Source organism: Aythya marila (assembly GCF_965140915.1).
Source record: "Aythya marila genome assembly, contig: HAP1_HAP1_SCAFFOLD_154, whole genome shotgun sequence".
In the NCBI taxonomy this organism is placed as follows: Eukaryota; Metazoa; Chordata; class Aves; order Anseriformes; family Anatidae; genus Aythya; species Aythya marila.
This window is the reverse complement of record NW_028137218.1, coordinates 811,870-831,216: the sequence shown is the minus strand read 5'-3', so window position 1 is coordinate 831,216 and position 19,347 is coordinate 811,870. Positions and strand designations below refer to the sequence as shown.

Here is a 19,347-nt window from a genome sequence, read left to right as displayed (position 1 = left end):
AAGAGGTGTTGTTGTGTCAGAGGTTTCAGCTTTTGCCTAATTCATCCTTCAGGGCTGCTTTCAGTTTTTGACACAGAGGAGGCCACTGCCTCTGAGATGTCTGGGGGATCACAAAGCCTTCATGAGTGAAGGGAAAAAGTTACCCTGGGTCCATAGGAATCATTCTGGAACCAAAACATGTAGGCAGGAAGTGCACTTTTGTGGTGTTGCAGAGCTGCTGGGCACATTGTGCAGGGTGCTCTGACAGCCTTTGTGTCCTTCTCCATGCTGGCTTAGGAGCTGCTTCTTTCTCAGGAACAGAGTGGCCAACAGAGGTGAGACAGATACTCTGATTTCATGAAAGCCATCAGAAAGCTGCCCCTAAGAAGATGACTGATATGGGGAAGGCAGGGAGAACCTGGCCAGGAGAGATGTGAGATTTGGGGGAAGAAAGAGGAGCTTGGATAGCAGAAGGTAACGATTTTGGAGAAGTAAGAATATTCAGGTAATGTTGATCCCACCATAAAGCTGACTTAAAGCAGTCATGTGAGGCCATTACCCTTTTTTAATCTGTTATATTAGTATCCAAATCTCAGTGCCACTCTACACCCTTACAGGAATCCACTGCTCTAATTTTTCCAAAATTAGCCAAAATTAGTCCATTACCCCTTTCCATTACCTTTCCTCTCTTGCTCACCCTCATCCCTGCACTTAACAATAGCATTAAAATGCTCTATTTAACCCTGGTATTCTTGTAGACCTAAACAAAACCCTCAAACAAACAGCTTGCCCATACCCTAACCACAGACCTGACACCACAAGCAGAACACCAAACCCTCCCACTAAATGTCTGCTTGATCTCTCACCCAGAAAGGTTTACCACCGTCCCTAATGCCATTCATGAACAACTAACTTCCAAAGCCTGTCTTCCTGTGCATTAACCTTCTCACCTTTAACCCTTTTCCTAACCCTTAAGTTTAGGTTCTTGTTCCCTTGTGGCAGGGCAGGAACCATGAGATTGCTGTGCAGTCACATGGCATTCAAAATGAATGTGAGGGGCCATGGATTTGATCAGCTTGTAGGCCACAAGGAGGAGATGGGTGGGAATGCTCTGATGGGCTCAGTTCTGCATCAGGATCTCCTGAACCAGCAGGAGGAATTGGCCTGTGGCAGTGACTGTGAAGTCACTTCCATCTCTGCAGTTGATAGGGCAGCAACAAGAATATATCACAGAAAGGGGCTCTGAGGTCACTTCTGTCTGAAGTAGCTGACAGGTCACACTTCTACCTGGGATCTGTACTTTTCAGCTCACATCTGCCAATGGTCCTGGTAGGTCAGCAGAAGGCACCTGGTTGGCATATTACTGTGGGATCCACTCTGCCCACATACCCAGGAGGACCCAGACAGAAAGAAGGCCTGAATGTGGGTTGTCCTGTCCCTTCTGTTTGAGTACACAACTGGACAGCAGGAGGCACAAGGCTTGGGTGTGTCTAAACAAGAAGCTGCAAGGCCAGCAGCAGGCCCATGGCTTGGAAGATGCTGGTGAGGTGACTTCTGTCTGGTTGGCTGACAGGCTGCAAGAAGGCCAATGGGTTGGGATACCTGCTTTAGGACTGGTTTCCACTCAGGTGGAACTTTCTTTATTAGTAGGAAAGAGCAGGAGAGAAAAACCTGCCAGAAAATGCACCTTGGAAGGTTGGCATTGGCCATGAAGAAGGCAAAATGTCCCTCAAAGAGTCGTGCTGTGGTGCTAGAGGTCACCCAAAGAGTGTCTTTGATCAGACACTTTGATCAGTTTTGTGTTTCAAGGAACAGCTGGTGAGGGTTAATGAGACATTGGTGAAACCACGGAAATGCTAGGATGAGAGCAAGGTGGTTAACAGAGATGGGTGTCTGCAGATTTGAAGGAAATAGGGCAAAGTGTGGGGCAGCATAGGAAAGTCTGGAGAGGACAAAGAGGTGGGTGCTGGCAAGAAGGGAAGGCCCCAACAGCCCTGACTTTTTTGTCCCCTTGGATAGAGCTTCTAAGGAGATGAAATATAGTCATTGCAAGGGGGCTTATTGCTTTCTTGAGACCCTGTGCAGAGGCAGGAAGGTGTCATACCACTGTTCTTCTTGCAGCATCACACTGCCCACCACACCCCACAAACCCCCAGAAAGAGCCCAGAGCCAGACACGGGAGTGCAGGACATTCCCTTCTAGTGGCTGGAATCAGGACCTGGCCCTTTTACTTCAGCACAGCAAACCCAGACTTTTCTCAGCACAGTGCTTTGCCTATCTGTAATCATGGCCTCCAGTTATCTGTCCTAACAAGTCCCTGAGGAGAATCTCTTGGTAACAGCCCTCAGTGGGGCCCATTAATACTCCAAGTCACTTCAACTTTTCCTTCTAACTTTATGTTCTCAAGTAGTTGCATCATTCTCCTCTCAGTACCTGATGTTCACAGACTGAGCACCAAAATCCACCATGGAACTCATTAAAAGGCAGAAACACCTAAGCAAACATATGTCTTCCATAGTTTTATTCAAGTCTTCAAGACTTGGACAACTAATTGGGAAGCTTTCATAGTGTAGTTGAGGAGGAAGATTTCAAAAAGCACCTAATACAAATCTTTTCTCATTTGGAAGGATGAATATTGTTGCATTTCAGTATTGAGCATCTTTCTTCAATTGATATTAACCCAGGGCTTCCCCTATGGAGACATCCATAGGGAGGAAAAGCAGAGTCTTGAGGCCTGACAGTGCATGGACAACCTTGCTCCTCACCACCCCAACCCTGACATTTCTCTCATTGGCCACCTGGTGCTTGTATCACTTTCCCTTACACCACACTTCTGCACTGAAGTCTGCAGCTGGCTGTTACAGCCCATTTGCACCAGCTCCCACCTGCTTTCCTTAGAGACCTGTCTACACACAGAAGGGTTTTTCCTTATTTTAAAACAAACAACAAGAAAACATGCAGCAATTTTCCAAACAGCAAAGCAAGCACCTCATCTTATATGTCTCCAGTCAGATTTATAGGTATTAAGATTAGTATGATTCCATATGATTCCATATGATCTTAATTCAATGATAAATGATGAGGAGCTTGCTACAGAAACAATTAGGCAGAACTGCTAATCGATGGGCAAGCTTGAACTCAATGAAGCTCAAAGCAGAAACTGGGTCAGTGAGAGCAGTCTGAATGAGTAAGGGGGGGCAAAACAGGAGAACCATGGGAAGTGCATAGGTCCCGACAGGCAGCTGGAAAGGGGACATTCAACAGGGATTGTTTATTCAAGATGGGTGGAAGTGCCTGGAAGATGAGGGAGTACACCATGATGGAGAAAGCAATGAAATGCAAGTGCTCATGACCATCAGTATTTCTTCTCCTGTGATGAATAGAGATCCTGAAAATTCACCTGAAGAAGGATGTAGATCACTGGTGAAGGAACTGTGGTTTTGTTCCATCACAAATTAGAATTACAAAAACACTTCCACATGTAACAGTAATATGTCCCACCCCATATATACCATCCTGTGGGGCAGGACAGATGGAGCCAACAACCAAGGGACAAATTTGGGTGTCACTGAGGGGGCCCAGCAGACACAAGGAGTCAAGGCAGTGGGGTGGGGGATGCCAGGAGAAGCAGCCCAAGGGGTGGTGCTGCTTGTGAGGACATGTTTGTGCCAGCAGCCTGAGTGGGCAGCAGCTGTGTGCAGGTGAGGGGAGGCCAGGAAGTGTATGCCAAGAGAGCTCCTGCCAGCAGAGACAAGGCTGGGGCTGAGGCCAAGGGGATAGGCAGGCCCAGGTCCAGGTGACTGCATGTGCCATGCTGAGCTTCCTGCCCCTGCAGCAGCTGCACTGGCCCTCAGCAGATGTGCTGGCTGGCATGCACTGGGAGGTCCTGGTGTGCATCAGAGAGCATCAAGGAAGGTGCTGGAGAGGGCTGGGGCAAAGCGGGGGGGCAGAGGCTCATGCAGGGACTGGCTAGGGGTCTCCTCTGCTACAGCCACCGCACGGAGCATGGCAGGACGAGGACAGGCAGGACTCACTGCCACAGTGCAGAGCCTGGCCCTGGACGCTCCATGACCACCTTGCAGATTCTGGCAGGCCATGGTGAGGGGACGAATGCCCTGGGCCCCCTTCCTGCTCTGCCCAGGCCAGCAAAGGCCCAGAGCGGCCTCCTCTCCCCTGCCCCTGCAGCTCTGGGCTCCCTTCGCACATCCCTGGCTCTGCAGCACCAAGCCCTGCTGGGAGCCCTCCCCTGCATGCTCCCACCGCTCCCTGATGCTGCTGTTGCCCTCTGCCGGGCACTGCCTATCGCAGCCTAGCCCCTGCCCACCTCCCCCCACCACCCTGCCCTCTTCCCAGCCCACCCCAGCATCCCAGGCCATCAGCCCAGTATGGGCTAACCCCAGGGCAGTTCCCACCGCAGCCTGCTGTAGGGCTCTGGGCATGGCCACCACAGCTGCTGGGACAAAGGTGGCTCTGGGCCTCCCCAGAAGCCCCCGGGCCGGGACGAGCCATGGCTCAGGAAATTGGAAGGTCCTGAGCTGGTGATTCTGCTCTGCAGATCCAGGGGGCTTTGGCGCCCAGGGTCCCCTGGAGGACTCCGCCACACCCATTCTGCTCCAGGTGGTCATCAGACCCAACTCCATGGGGATCTCTGCTGCTGAGCCCCTTTCCAGCTCCCCTGACCGCTCAGAACTATAGGGCCATGCTTGGTAGGGCCATGGGATGTCTCTAAGGGCACAAAGGGGAGGTGAGTGCTATACCAGACCTGGCTCATGAGGCTTCAAGGAGGGTGTCCTCAATTACTCTTATGGGCCTTCACCTGCTGGCTCTTCACCACCTCAGCAGGAATTGCAGAGTCTTCCTTAGCCCCTGGACACCTCACATTTTCCTTTTCCTTTCCCAGACTCTTCTTGGTTACTCCTTTTATGAGGTTCTAATCACTATCCAATAAGCACATTTTCCCTGGGTTCCCCTGCCATCTGGCAGCTTCAGATTCCTCTCCAGGCAGGCATCGGCTATCTGCCCCACTGCAGGGACACATTCCAATGTAGATGATTCCAAGACCAGTTGTTGTCTGCTTGGGCATGTGCCACCACAAAGGGAGCTCTTGGTCCAGCCCTTGGTTCCTCACAGACCATGCTGGGACTTTCAGCCTGTGTCCTTCACTCTGGGAAAAATCACAGAAAACAGAAAAGCAGGGAGTAACTCCCTGGCTGTATGTCTTACAGCAGCTTTGCAAGAGGTGTCCAGGCTTCTGGGTTTGCCCTGAGCAGCCCCTTTTGTTACTGTGGTGCTAGCAGGGAGGCCAGCTGTGACCCAGGGCTGCACATTGCCTGCTGCTGCCCGCAGCCACAGGGATGCCACTGCAGAGACAACAGGACTGTCACCAAGATACATGAGATCTGAGGGCTAAGAGAAATGCCAGAGCACAGAGGAACAATGTGGAAGCCAAACGAGAGCAGCAGTGAAAAGGCCAAGTCCTGCTGCTGGCCATGGCCATGGCTCCAGGGAAGCAGCAGCCCCGACCCAGGAAGGCAGAGCCCAGTGGGCAGTCAGGGGCAGCCCCGAGGGCCACCGGGGCTGCTCCTCCATGTGGCAGCTGGGCTCTTGGCCCTGAGCCCTTCCTGTGTGCTGGGGCTACTCTCCCAGCTCCAGAGCTGATGGCAAGAGATGGCAGATGAGATCAATGAACTTCTGATGGATTCTTTATTGTCTTTATGTACACTGGAAGCCTAGTTTTATAGGTAAATTAGAAGATTTAGTCAAATTAATTAAGAGGAAGTATACATATAAATAATAAGGCCGTTTAAACCAATATCAAAATTTATGAAACTAATAATGCAGAAAATAATATGAAAATTGGCACGTCAGTTTCTCAAATATCTTGACAGGGTTATTATTAATGGTTATATTATGGTAATGTTGCTAATGAGAAAAATGATATGATACTAATCAAAATTATGGTATCATTACTTACGCTTGAGAAGCACATATAGAAACAGTTTTCTCACTGCATCTTTGAGCTCCTGGTTCCTCATGCTGTAGATGAGGGGGTTCACTGCCGGAGGTACCACCGAGTACAGAAGTGACACCACCAGGTCCAGGGATGGGGAAGAGATAGAGGGTGGCTTCAGGTAGGCAAAAAAGGCTGTGCTGACAAAGAGGGAGACCACGACCAGGTGAGGGAGGCACATGGAAAAGGCTTTGTGTCGGCCCTGCTCAGAGGGCATCCTCAGCACAGCCCTGAAGATCTGCACATAGGACACCACAATGAAAACAAAACACCCAAATGCTAAAGAAAAACTAAACGCAAGAGCCCCAACTTCTCTGAGGTAGGCATCTGAACAGGAGAGCTTGAGGATCTGGGGGATTTCACAGAAGAACTGGTCTACAACATTGCCTTGGCAGAGGGGCAGGGAAAATGTACTGGCCATGTGCAGGACAGCATTGAGAAAGCCACTGCCCCAGGCAGCTGCTGCCATCTGGGCACAAGCTCTGCTGCCCAGCAGGCTCCCGTAGTGCAGGGGCTTGCAGATGGCAATGTAGCGGTCATAGGCCATGACGGTAAGCATGGAATACTCTGCTGTGAGAAAGAAAAGAAAAAGCAAGACCTGTGCAGCACACGCTTGATAGGAGATGGCCCTGGTGTCCCACAGAGAATTGGCCATGGCTTTGGGGACAGTGGTGGTAATAGTGCCCAGGTCGAGGAGGGCAAGGTTGAAGAGGAAGAAGTACATGGGGTGTGGAGGTGGTGGTCACAGGCTACAGCGGTGAGGATGAGGCCATTGCCCAGGAGGGCAGCCAGGTAGATGCCCAGGAAGAGCCCGAAGTGCAGGAGCTGCAGCTCGCTCGTGTCTGCAAATGCAAGCACGAGGAACTCACTCACAGAGCTGATGTTGGGCATTTGCTGACATTGGACCCAGTTGTCTGTTGAAGAGGAGAAGAAGGGAAAAAAAAAATAAAGCAGAATTAAATGAGAAAAACTGGAAATGAAAGAGGAGAGTAAGGGAAACTCATGTTCAGTCCACAAATAAGACATGAGCTTTGCAGTGCTGTTGCAAACACCTCATCTGAATGATGAGCAGAGCTGCAGATATTTTATTGGTTTGTGTTGCCCTTATAATGCTTAGGAGATGTATGAGATGGTTGAATGCCCTGACAGGTCATGTACACTCTTAGTGAAACCCTGTGTGTGCCAGGACTGTGCCTTGGTGAAGACTGAGCAGAGCAGATGTGCCAACCAGTCCTGCTCTCAGCTGCCCTGTATTACCCCTCTGTAAGCTGGAACACAATCCCACTCGGGTGTTTTCCTGAGAAGAAACTGGAGACAGCTTAGAGCAGAGAAGCCCCAGTCCGAGTGCAGCTGGACCAAATCCTCACCTTGTCTCCAGGAGAAGCTCTCAGCTAGAAGGTGTCTGGAAGCTTCTCCTCATCTGGGCTCTGCATGGCCAGCCAGGGCAGGGTGTTCTGGGCTGACTGGGGGCACCTGGCTTAGGGCATTCCGAGGGGCTTCTGCCAGACTTACTCCCCTCGCAGTGCAACCCAGCAGAACTCTCAAAGCCTACTGCATTGCCCACTGCCCTCCCAGAAACAAGACCCAGCAGGAGACCCTTCCAGGACCTGCAGCTGCATGGCCCTGCAGCCAGAGACTTACCTTGTGGAGATTTCTCCTGCAGTCAGCTCTCAGCATTCTCCCACTCCCAACTGCCTTCAGCCCCTCTCTTCTTTTGTCCTCTCCCCATGCCACCTGTGGTGAGAGCCCCCAGCCCTGCTGCACTGTGCAGAGGAGCTGCTCCTGGGCACAGCTGTCTCTCTGTACCAGGGCCCTCTTGCCAGGAGCTCTCTCTGTCCCAGGAGCCTGGCCCAGCTCAGCAGCACAGGCCCAGACCAAGGCATTGGAATCACCCCTCTGGTGGCTTTGCTGATGAGCCCATGAATCTCAGGCACTGAGTGGAAAGTGAAGAACTCTCTTAAGAACTCCAAGTCAGATGCAAGTTTTCTGGAGTTTCCCCCTGAGGGCCAGGATTGACATAGCCTCCCTTGGAGCTCGTTAGAGCCAAACTTTGGAGGCGGTGAGGCCAAGGAGACAAAGGCAATGTGAAAATGACAGTGATCTTTGGAAAAAAAATGGATACGTTTCACCCTGCACAAAAGCTGAGCCTTGACCCCTGGCCTCTGGGAAGGGAGATCCTTTCCCTTAAGACATTGCTCAGGGCTCTTCCCAGGACAGCAGGAGATGGGGATGTGCATTGCCAAGTGCAGGACAGTGGTACGACCTCTGCCTGGTTCATGGCTGGGTATGAGGAGGCAATGAGGCCCTGGCACTTTAGCGATAAGCTGTCTCCCCATAGGCTTCAGTGACACTGACAACAGCCATAGCCATGGACACAAAGAACTTGGTCGTCTTTGGACTTTCATCCTTGCTACAGCCCTTGTTCCTCTCCACCCCATGCAGTCCTTGGGACTCTCACACCTGCACCTCTTTCCCTGCTGGCTGTAGACTCTCTTCCATGCGGTGTCTCACCGGATCTGAGATGAGTCTAGTAATTGAGATTTTCTTGGTGGCCGTGCTCCTTGTAAGGCAGCTCTGTAGGAATCTGGCCGGGTTCATGGTGAGCAGGCACCACTGCTCGTATGGCATCCATGGTGGTGCCCAGGCCCTCCTCTTCCTCCTGGGCACTGCTCACTCAGCAGGGTCCCAGGCTGCCCTGATGTGTGGGGCTCCTCTTCCACTGGTGCAGGACTAGACTCTTCTTGTAAATGTCAAGAGATTTCTGTAGGCATATTCATGCAGTTTCTCATGGCTCTCCCACACTGACGCTCCATTCTGTCAGCTGTTAATGTCTGCAGGCAGATGGTTCAACCTTCCTGTGATTGTGCTATCTCTGACAAGAGATCAGCATCAGGAGTTGCAGGCAAGTTTGGATAATACAGGAGTAACCAGCTGAATGGAATTGCAACAGTCTCAGAAGGGTAAGGGATTGCAGGCTGCCAGGTTCCAACTTTCCTGTGCTTCCTTGTCATGCGTGTTGTCATTTTGTCCAGAGCTGTGTTCTAAATGTTATGATACAGTGCAGGGACAAAAATTAGAAGTGTCAAAGCCCAGCTGGAGCTCAATCCATCTATTACTGTCAAAGACAATCAAAACTGTTTATAGAAATACCTTAAAGGAGGATTAAGGAAAATCTTCATCCTTTTTGTAGGTGGGGTATACCTAGTGACAAGAGATGAGGTAAAGGCTGAGCTATTTAATGCTTTCTTTCCCTCAGTCTTTAGCAGCAGCACCAGTTGTTCTCCTGATACTCAGCCCCCAGAACTGGTAGACAGGGACATGGAGAGGACAAGACGGGGACGCTTTTCCCCACTTGTTAACTCTCCCTGTCTCCTTCATCTCCCCCTTCTCTTCCAGGATACTCCCAATAGCTCTGCAAAGCTTTGAGTTTCCTTGGGACGGTCAAACCAGCATGTTCCTCTTGTTATGTCTCGTTAATGTGTTTCAGCTTTTGTTTAATGTCAGACAATTATTTAAGAATGCCATCCAGAGATCTGTCCAGAGGCAGGAGAGTTAGGAGTGGCAGGGATTGAGGGAGGATATGGGCAGGTACCTATAGCAGTGAACACCTCCAATGCTTTGGAAATTCAGCCCTGAACAAGTGCAGAATCCAAAAAATCTAGAGAAACCCTTGAAAAAGTGGTGTGATCACCACCGCCATTCCAAAGAGACACAAACCAACATGCTGGGAGTTAACCTCTGTGTCCTGGTTTCAGTTAGCACAGAATTAATTTTCTTCCTAGTAGCTGGTGGAATGCTGTGTTTTGGCTTAGAATGAGAAGAGTGCTGATAACACCCCGATGCTTTAATTGTTGCAGAGCAGTGCTTATACTAAGCCAAGGACATCTCAGCCTTTGCTCTGTCCTGCCAACGGGCAGGCTGGGGGGTGCAGTAAGAGCTGGGAGGGGACAGACCCAGGACAGGTGACCCAAACTAGCCAAAGGGGTATTCCATACCATCTGACGTCATGCTAAACAATATATAGGGGTGGCTAGCCGGGGGGAGGGGGCCGGACTGCTCGGGGTTAGGCTGGGCATCGGTCAGCGGGTGGTGAGCAATTGCATTGTGCATCACTTGTTTGTACATACTATTATTACTTTCGTATTATCACCATTGTATCATCATTATTATTATTGTTATTATTATTTTTGTTATTTTTTTTCCTGTCTTATTAAACTGTCTTTATCTCAACTCACGGGCTTCACTTTCCATTTCTCTCCCCCGTCCCAGAGAGGGAGGGGGGAGGGTGAGCGAACGGCTGCGTGGTGTTTAGCTGCCGGTCGGGTTAAACCACGACAGTCTTTTTGGCGCCCAACGTGGGGCCCGAAAGGTTGAGATAACGGCAGATCTGATCAGAGTGTGTTAAACTAAAATTGGTGGAAGGATTAGACCTGCTTAATAGTCACTTGTCATGATGCTGATTGCTTTAATCACAACTCTGCTGCGCCTGTTTTCCAAATTGAGTATTATAGTACATTATTTTCCGTATTTGCTCTCTGTAGTGTTGTTTCTCCTCTCCGGGCCCTGGTTTCAGACCATTATGGTACTAAGTGTTATAGCAATGGCTTATGAGACGATAAGATATCTGGTCATGACTCTAACTTGGTATTTATACTCAGTAACATCGTGGACTCTGTACTTTGGAAACAGCATCTTGGGAACTATTAGCAATTATACCTATTGTTTTTCTCCATTAGAGAGTCAATCTGTGGAGGGGAAAGGGGAGGATATTTTTCCTTACTTGCTTACTCTCCCTTTCTCCTTCACCACCCCTGTATCCTCCTGGGTCACTCTGCCTTCCTCCTTCACCACCCTCTTATCCCCTGAGCTTGTCACAATAGCTCTCCAAGATATTGAATATTTCTGGAATACTCAGAATACCATAGTCTTGTTGTTCTGCCTCATGAATGCACTTCAGATTCTGCTTAAAGTTAAACAACTACTTATGAAGCTCATCCGGAGATCTGCCCGGAGGCAGTATAGTTGTGGGTGGCAGGGAGTATGGGTGGATATGGGCAGGCATCTAGAGCAGTTGGCACCCCCAGTGTTTTGGAAATTCACCCCTGAACAATGGCAAAATCCTCAAAAACTGGCAGAATGCTTGAAAAAAAGGTGTAATGATTCTGGCAGTTCCAAAGTAACACAAATCATTGTAACGTGCTGGGGCCTGGCTCATGCCTATCGAGCTGCCATTGATACTGCTGTCAACTTAGTGACAGACCCTGCGGCCACTCCAAACCCTGTGACAGATCCAACGGCCACTGTGACCCCTACGGTGGATTCTGCAGCCGCTCCAGTCCCAGCTCCTGCAGCCGCTCCAGTCCCAGCTCCTGCAGCCGCTCCAGTCCCAGCTCCTGCAGCCGCTCCAGCTCCAGCTCCTGCAGCCGCTCCAGCTCCAGCTCCTGCAGCCGCTCCAGTCCCAGCTCCTGCAGCCGCTCCAGTCCCAGCTCCTGCAGCTGCTCCAGTCCCAGTTCCTGCAGTCGCTCCAGTTCCAGCTCCGGCCGCTACTCCAGTCCCAGTTCCTGCAACTGCTCCAGTCCCAGCTCCTGAAGCTGCTCCAGCTCCAGCTCCTGAAGCCGCTCCAGCTCCAGCTCCTGCAGCTGCTCCAGTCCCAGTTCCTGCAGTCGCTCCAGTTCCAGCTCCGGCCGCTACTCCAGTCCCAGTTCCTGCAACTGCTCCAGTCCCAGCTCCTGAAGCCGCTCCAGCTCCAGCTCCTGAAGCCGCTCCAGCTCCAGCTCCTACTGCTGCTCCAGTCCCAGCTCCTGCAACTGCTCCAGCTCCAGCTCCAGCTCCTGTAGCCGCTACAGCTCCGGTTCCTGCAACTGCTCCAGCTCCTGTAGCCGCTCCAGCTCCTGTGGCCGTGTCAGAGAAACGAGCTGTAGCAGTGCAAGTTGACCCTGCAGAGGGCATTCCAACCCCTGTGGCAGACCCTGTAACAAAGTCAGAGAAACGAGCAGTAGCAGTGCAAGCTGCCCCTGTAGAGAAGGTGAAAATATGGTATAGAAATTCAAGTCGTTTAGAACGCAGAGAGTCTTCTGCCAATCCAGGTAAGGCTTCTGCCAAAACTAAGTATAGAGATGACGAAGATGATGACGACGCTGGGCCGTCAAGGATTCAGGAGGAGGAAGATGAGGATGCCGAAAGAGCAACAGTAACTACACGAAGCCTAAACGGGCGCGAGCTACGAGATGTGCGAAAAGATTTTGGTCGCTGTATAGGTGAGCAGCTTGTCACCTGGCTGCTCCGGTGCTGGGACTCTGGAGCCAATTGTGTGGAATTAGACGGCAGGGAAGCCAAGCGGCTGGGATCCCTTGCTCGAGACGCCGGCATTGACAAAGCAATTGCAGATGGAGCACGACCCACCAGCCTCTGGAGGCGTCTCCTCTCAGCTGTGAGGGAAAGGTATCCCTTCAAGGAAGATATTTTATGTCTACCAGGCAAGTGGACCACTATGGAGAAGGGAATCCAGTACCTGAGGGAATTAGCCGTACGGGAAGTGATTTATGAGGATCCAGACCTCAAACAAACATCCACAGATCCAGATGAAGTCAAGTGTACACGACCCATGTGGCGGAAGTTTGTACGGAGTGCACCATCATCATATGCCAGCTCATTGGCAATAATGGCCTGGAAAGAGGATGAGGAACCCACAGTGGGTGAAGCGGCTAAACAACTCCGGCAGTACGAAGAAAGTCTCTCCTCTTCCTTACAGGCCTGCGTCTCAGCTGTGGAGAAACTTTCTGAAAAGGTTCACCAACTTGAAGAGAATCTATTGTCCTCCCCACCTGAACCAACCAGTGCCCACCGACCAAAGGAGAACACTTGGGAGAAACTTTCTGAAAAGGTTCACCAACTTGAAGAGAGATTATTCTCCTTCGCACCTGTACAAAGCAGTGTCTCAGCTGTCAGGGGTAGGCGTTCACCCACACAAGGAAGACGATATGGTGGGTACTCACCCCGTGCCACCCTGTGGTTTTACTTACGAGACCATGGAGAGGACATGAGAAAGTGGGATGGAAAATCTACCGCGACCCTAGAGGCACGGGTACGTGAGTTGCAAAAGAAAACAATCAGGAAAAAGGGATTCTCCGAAAAGTTTGCTGCTCCAACTTCCAGCAGACAGTCCTTCAAACACAGAAACGAGGAAGATTCTGACCAGGATTAGGGGGGCCCTGCCTCCAGCCAGGGGGAGGAAAGGGACAATCGAGTTTATTGGACTGTGTGGATTCGATGGCCTGGCACATCACGCGCACAGAAGTATAAGGCTTTAGTAGACACCGGTGCACAATGTACTATAATGCCATCGAGCTATAAAGGACCAGAGCCCATCTATATTTGTGGAGTGACAGGGGGATCTCAGCAGTTGACTGTATTGGAGGCTGAAGTGAGTCTGACTGGGAATGAGTGGGAAAAGCACCGCATTGTGACTGGTCCGGATGCTCCATGTATCCTTGGCATAGACTATCTTAGAAGAGGATACTGCAAGGACCCAAAAGGGTTCCGGTGGGCTTTTGGTATTGCTGCCTTAGAGACAGAGGGCATTAAACAATTATCTACCTTGCCTGGTCTCTCAGAGGACCCCTCTGTTGTGGGGTTGCTGAGGGTCGAAGAACAGCAAGTGCCAATTGCTACCACAACTGTGCACCGGCGGCAATATCGCACCAACCGAGACTCCCTGATTCCCATCCATAAGCTAATTCGTCAATTGGAGAGCCAAGGAGTGATCAGCAAGACTCATTCACCTTTCAATAGTCCCATATGGCCAGTGCGAAAGTCTAATGGCGAGTGGAGACTAACAGTGGACTATCGCGGCCTGAACGAAGTCACGCCACCACTGAGTGCTGCAGTGCCGGACATGCTGGAACTTCAGTATGAACTTGAATCGAAGGCAGCCAAGTGGTACGCCACAATTGATATCGCTAATGCATTTTTCTCCATCCCTCTAGCAGCAGAGTGCAGGCCACAATTTGCCTTCACTTGGAGGGGAGTCCAATATACTTGGAATAGGCTGCCCCAGGGGTGGAAACACAGCCCTACCATTTGCCATGGGCTGATCCAGTCTGCACTAGAGCAGGGGGAAGCTCCTGAACACCTGCAGTACATCGATGACATTATTGTGTGGGGTGACACAGCAGAGGAAGTTTTCGAGAAAGGGAAGAAAATAGTCCAAATCCTTCTGAAAGCCGGTTTTGCCATAAAACAAAATAAAGTCAAAGGACCTGCACGGGAGATCCAGTTTTTAGGAATAAAATGGCAAGATGGACGTCGTCAAATCCCAATGGATGTGATCAACAAAATAACAGCTATGTCTCCACCAACTAACAAAAAAGAAACACAGACTTTCCTAGGTGTTGTGGGCTTTTGGAGAATGCACATCCCAAATTACAGTCTGATTGTAAACCCACTCTACCAAGTAACTCGTAAGAAGAATGAGTTTGAATGGGGCCCTGAACAACGACAAGCCTTTGAACAAATCAAGCAGGAAATAGTCCATGCAGTAGCCCTTGGACCAGTTCGAACAGGACCAGATGTAAAGAATGTGCTCTACACTGCAGCCGGGGAGAACGGCCCCACCTGGAGCCTCTGGCAGAAAGAACCTGGGGAAACTCGAGGTCGGCCTCTGGGGTTTTGGAGTCGGGGATACAGAGGATCTGAGGCCCGCTATACTCCAACTGAAAAGGAGATATTGGCAGCATATGAAGGAGTTCGATCTGCTTCGGAGGTGGTCGGTACTGAAGCGCAGCTCCTCCTAGCACCCCGATTACCGGTACTAGGCTGGATGTTCAAGGGAAGGGTCCCCCCTACGCATCATGCAACTGATGCTACATGGAGCAAGTGGGTTGCACTGATTACTCAGCGGGCTCGAATAGGAAACCCCAGTCGCCCAGGAATCTTGGAAGTGATCATGGACTGGCCAGAAGGCAAATGCTTTGGGATATCATCAGAGGAGGAGGTGGGCCGTGCTGAAGAAGCCCCACTGTACAACCAGTTGCCAGAGAATGAAAAGAAATATGCCCTGTTCACTGATAGGTCCTGTCGTATTGTGGGGAAGCATCGGAGATGGAAGGCTGCTGTATGGAGTCCTACGCGACGAGTTGCAGAAGCTGCTGAGGGAGAAGGTGAATCGAGTCAGTTTGCAGAAGTGAAAGCCATTCAGCTGGCTTTAGACATTGCTGAACGAGAAAAATGGCCAGTTCTCTATCTCTACACCGATTCATGGATGGTAGCAAATGCCCTGTGGGGATGGTTACAGCAATGGAAGCAAAACAACTGGCAGCGTAGGGGCAAACCTATCTGGGCTGCTGCATTGTGGCAAGATATTGCTGCTCGGGTAGAGAACCTGGCTGTGAAAGTACGCCACGTAGATGCTCATGTGCCCAAGAATCGGGCTACTGAAGAACATCAAAACAACCAGCAGGTGGATCAGGCTGCTAAGATTGAAGTAGCTCAGGTGGACCTGGATTGGCAGCATAAAGGTGAATTATTTATAGCCCGATGGGCCCATGACACCTCAGGCCATCAAGGTAGAGATGCAACATACAGATGGGCTCGTGATCGAGGGGTGGACTTGACCATGGACGCTATAGCACAGGTTATTCATGACTGTGAAACATGTGCTGCAATCAAGCAAGCCAAACGGTCAAAGCCTTTTTGGTATGGAGGACGATGGCTGAAATATAAATATGGAGAGGCCTGGCAGATTGATTACATCACACTCCCTCAAACTCGCAATGGCAAGCGCCACGTACTTACAATGGTGGAAGCAACCACCGGATGGCTGGAAACATATCCTGTGCCTCATGCTACCGCCCGGAACACCATCCTGGGCCTTGAAAAGCAAGTCCTATGGCGACATGGCACCCCAGAAAGAATAGAATCAGACAATGGGACTCACTTCCGAAACAACCTTATAGACACTTGGGCCAAAGAACATGGTATTGAATGGGTGTATCACATCCCCTATCATGCACCAGCCTCCGGGAAAGTTGAACGATACAATGGCCTGTTAAAGACTACCTTGAAAGCAATGGGCGCTGGGACGTTCAAAAACTGGGATACGCATTTGGCAAAGGCCACCTGGTTAGTCAATACTAGGGGATCTACCAACCGAGCTGGACCTGCCCAATCAAACCTGTTACGTACTGTAGATGGGGATAAAGTTCCTGTAGTGCATGTAAAAAATATGCTGGGTAAAACAGTCTGGGCTACTCCTGCCTCAGGAAAAGGCAAACCTATTCGTGGAATTGTTTTCGCTCAGGGACCTGGATATACTTGGTGGGTGATGCAAAAGAACGGAGAGGTCCGGTGTGTACCTCAAGGAGATTTAATACTGGGTGAGAATAGCCCATGAACTGAATTGCACCATGTTAAATAGTATATTATACTGTATGTTATCACTACCATGATTACTATAGGTGACTAATTAGAATGTATGGAAAAGAGTGTAACCTGAGCATGACATAAATGGTATGGAATAAGGGGTGGATAGATGTCCTGGTTTCAGTTAGCACAGAATTAATTTTCTTCCTAGTAGCTGGTGGAATGCTGTGTTTTGGCTTAGAATGAGAAGAGTGCTGATAACACCCCGATGCTTTAATTGTTGCAGAGCAGTGCTTATACTAAGCCAAGGACATCTCAGCCTTTGCTCTGTCCTGCCAACGGGCAGGCTGGGGGGTGCAGTAAGAGCTGGGAGGGGACAGACCCAGGACAGGTGACCCAAACTAGCCAAAGGGGTATTCCATACCATCTGACGTCATGCTAAACAATATATAGGGGTGGCTAGCCGGGGGGAGGGGGCCGGACTGCTCGGGGTTAGGCTGGGCATCGGTCAGCGGGTGGTGAGCAATTGCATTGTGCATCACTTGTTTGTACATACTATTATTACTTTCGTATTATCACCATTGTATCATCATTATTATTATTGTTATTATTATTTTTGTTATTTTTTTTCCTGTCTTATTAAACTGTCTTTATCTCAACTCACGGGCTTCACTTTCCATTTCTCTCCCCCGTCCCAGAGAGGGAGGGGGGAGGGTGAGCGAACGGCTGCGTGGTGTTTAGCTGCCGGTCGGGTTAAACCACGACACCATCCCAGCCAGCCTCCCCATACTAATTGTTCAGCATATCATTCCTCTGCCTGTGGCAGGAATAGCCCAGACTGTCTTCCCCAGGATGTTTTTTATGTGTACTACAGGGACTTTATCTCCTTCTGCAGAACATAACATGTTTGACTGGGCATGTCCAGCTTTTTTACAGATCACCTAGTGTTGACTAACCAGGTGGCTTTTGGTAAATATATTTCCCAATGTTTGAATGTCCCAGCACCCATTGCCTTCAGTGTTGTCCTTAACACTCCATTGTATAGCTCCATTTTCCCGGAGGCTGGTACATGATAAGGGATGTGTTACACCCACTCGATACCATGTTCTTTGGCCCAAGTGTCTATAAGGTTGTTTCGGAAATGTGTCTCATTGTCTGACTCAATTCTTTCTGAGGTGCCATGTTGCCATAGGACTTGCTTCTCAAGGCCTAGGATAGTGTTCTGGGTGGTGGCATGGGGCACAGGACATGTTTCCAGCCATCTGGTGGTTGCTTCCACCATTGTAGGTGCATGGTGCTTGCCCTTGTGTGTTTGAGGGAGTGTGATGTAATCAATCTGCCAGGCCTCTCCATATTTGTATTTCAGCCATTGTCCTCCATACCAAAGAGGCTTTGACTGTTTGGCTTGCTTGATTGCAGTGCATGTTTCAAAGTCCTAAATAACCTGTGCTATATTGTCCGTATAGCTATATGGTCAGGTCCACCCCTCGATCAAAAGCCCACATGTATGTTGCATCTCTACCCTGATGGCCTGACGTGTCATGGACCCATCGGGCTATAAATAATTCACCTTTATGTTGCCAGTCCAGGTCCACCTGAACCACTTCAATCTTAGCAGCCTGATCCACCTGCTGGTTGTTTTGATGTTCTTCAGTAGCCTGATTCTTGGGCACACGAGCATCTACGTGGCATACCTTTACAACCTGGTTCTCTACACGGGCCGCAATATCTTGCTGCAGTGCAGCAGCCCACATGGGTTTGCCCCTACGCTGCCAGTTGTTTTGCTTCCATTGCTGTAACCACCTGCACAGGACATTTTCTACCATCCATGAATCAGTGTAGAGATAGAGAACTGGCCACTTTTCTCATTCAGCAATATCTAAAGTCAGCTGAATGACCTTCACTTCTGCAAACTGACTCGATTCACCTTCTCCCTCAGCAGCTTCTGCAACTCGTCTTGAAGGACTCCATACAGCAGCCTTCCATCTCCGATGCTTCTCCACAATACGACAGGACCTATCAGTGAACAGGGCATATTTCTTTCATTCTCTGGTAACTGGTTGTACAGTGGGGCTTCTTAAGCATGACCCACCTCCTCCTCTGATGATATCCCAAAGTATTTGCCTTCTGGCCAGTCCATAATCACTTCCAAGATTCCTGGGCGACTGGGGTTTCCTATTCGAGCCCGCTGAGTAATCAGTGCAACCCACTTGCTCCATGTAGCTATCAGTTGCATGATGCGTAGAAGAGACCCTTCCCTTGAACATCCAGCCTAGTACCGGTAATCGGGGTGCTAGGAGGAGCTGCGCTTCAGTACCGACCACCTCCGAAGCAGATCGAACTCCTTCATATGCTGCCAATATCTCCTTTTCAGTTGGAGTATAGCGGGCCTCAGATCCTCTGTATCCCCGACTCCAAAACCCCAGGGGCCGACCTCGAGTTTCCCCAGGTTCTTTCTGCCAGAGGCTCCAGGTGGGGCCTTTCTCCCCGGCTGCAGTGTAGAGCACATTCTTTACATCTGGTCCTGTTCGAACTGGTCCAAGGGCTACTGCATGGACTATTTCCTGCTTGATTTGTTCAAACGCTTGTCGTTGTTCAGGGCCCCATTCAAACTCATTCTTCTTACGGGTTACTTGGTAGAGCGGGTTTACAATCAGACTGTAATTTGGGATGTGCATTCTCCAAAAGCCCACAACACCTAGGAAAGTCTGTGTTTCTTTTTTGTTAGTTGGTGGAGACATAGCTGTTATTTTGTTGATCACATCCATTGGGATTTGACGACGTCCATCTTGCCATTTTATTCCTAAAAACTGGATCTCCCGTGCAGGTCCTTTGACTTTATTTTGTTTTATGGCAAAACCGGCTTTCAGAAGGATTTGGACTATTTTCTTCCCTTTCTCGAAAACTTCCTCTGCTGTGTCACCCCACACAATAATGTCATCGATGTACTGCAGGTGTTCAGGAGCTTCCCCCTGCTCCAGCGCAGACTGGATCAGTCC

General features: G+C 50.1%; 1 pseudogene across 1 annotated transcript; it reads right to left on the bottom strand.

The window, feature by feature from the left end:
- Positions 1-5,945: 5,945 nt before the first annotated feature.
- On the bottom strand, positions 5,946-6,880 carry LOC309891059 (olfactory receptor 14C36-like; annotated as a pseudogene). The gene has a single exon. The product of its transcript is annotated as an olfactory receptor 14C36-like (transcript).
- Between the last annotated feature and the right edge of the window lie 12,467 nt (positions 6,881-19,347).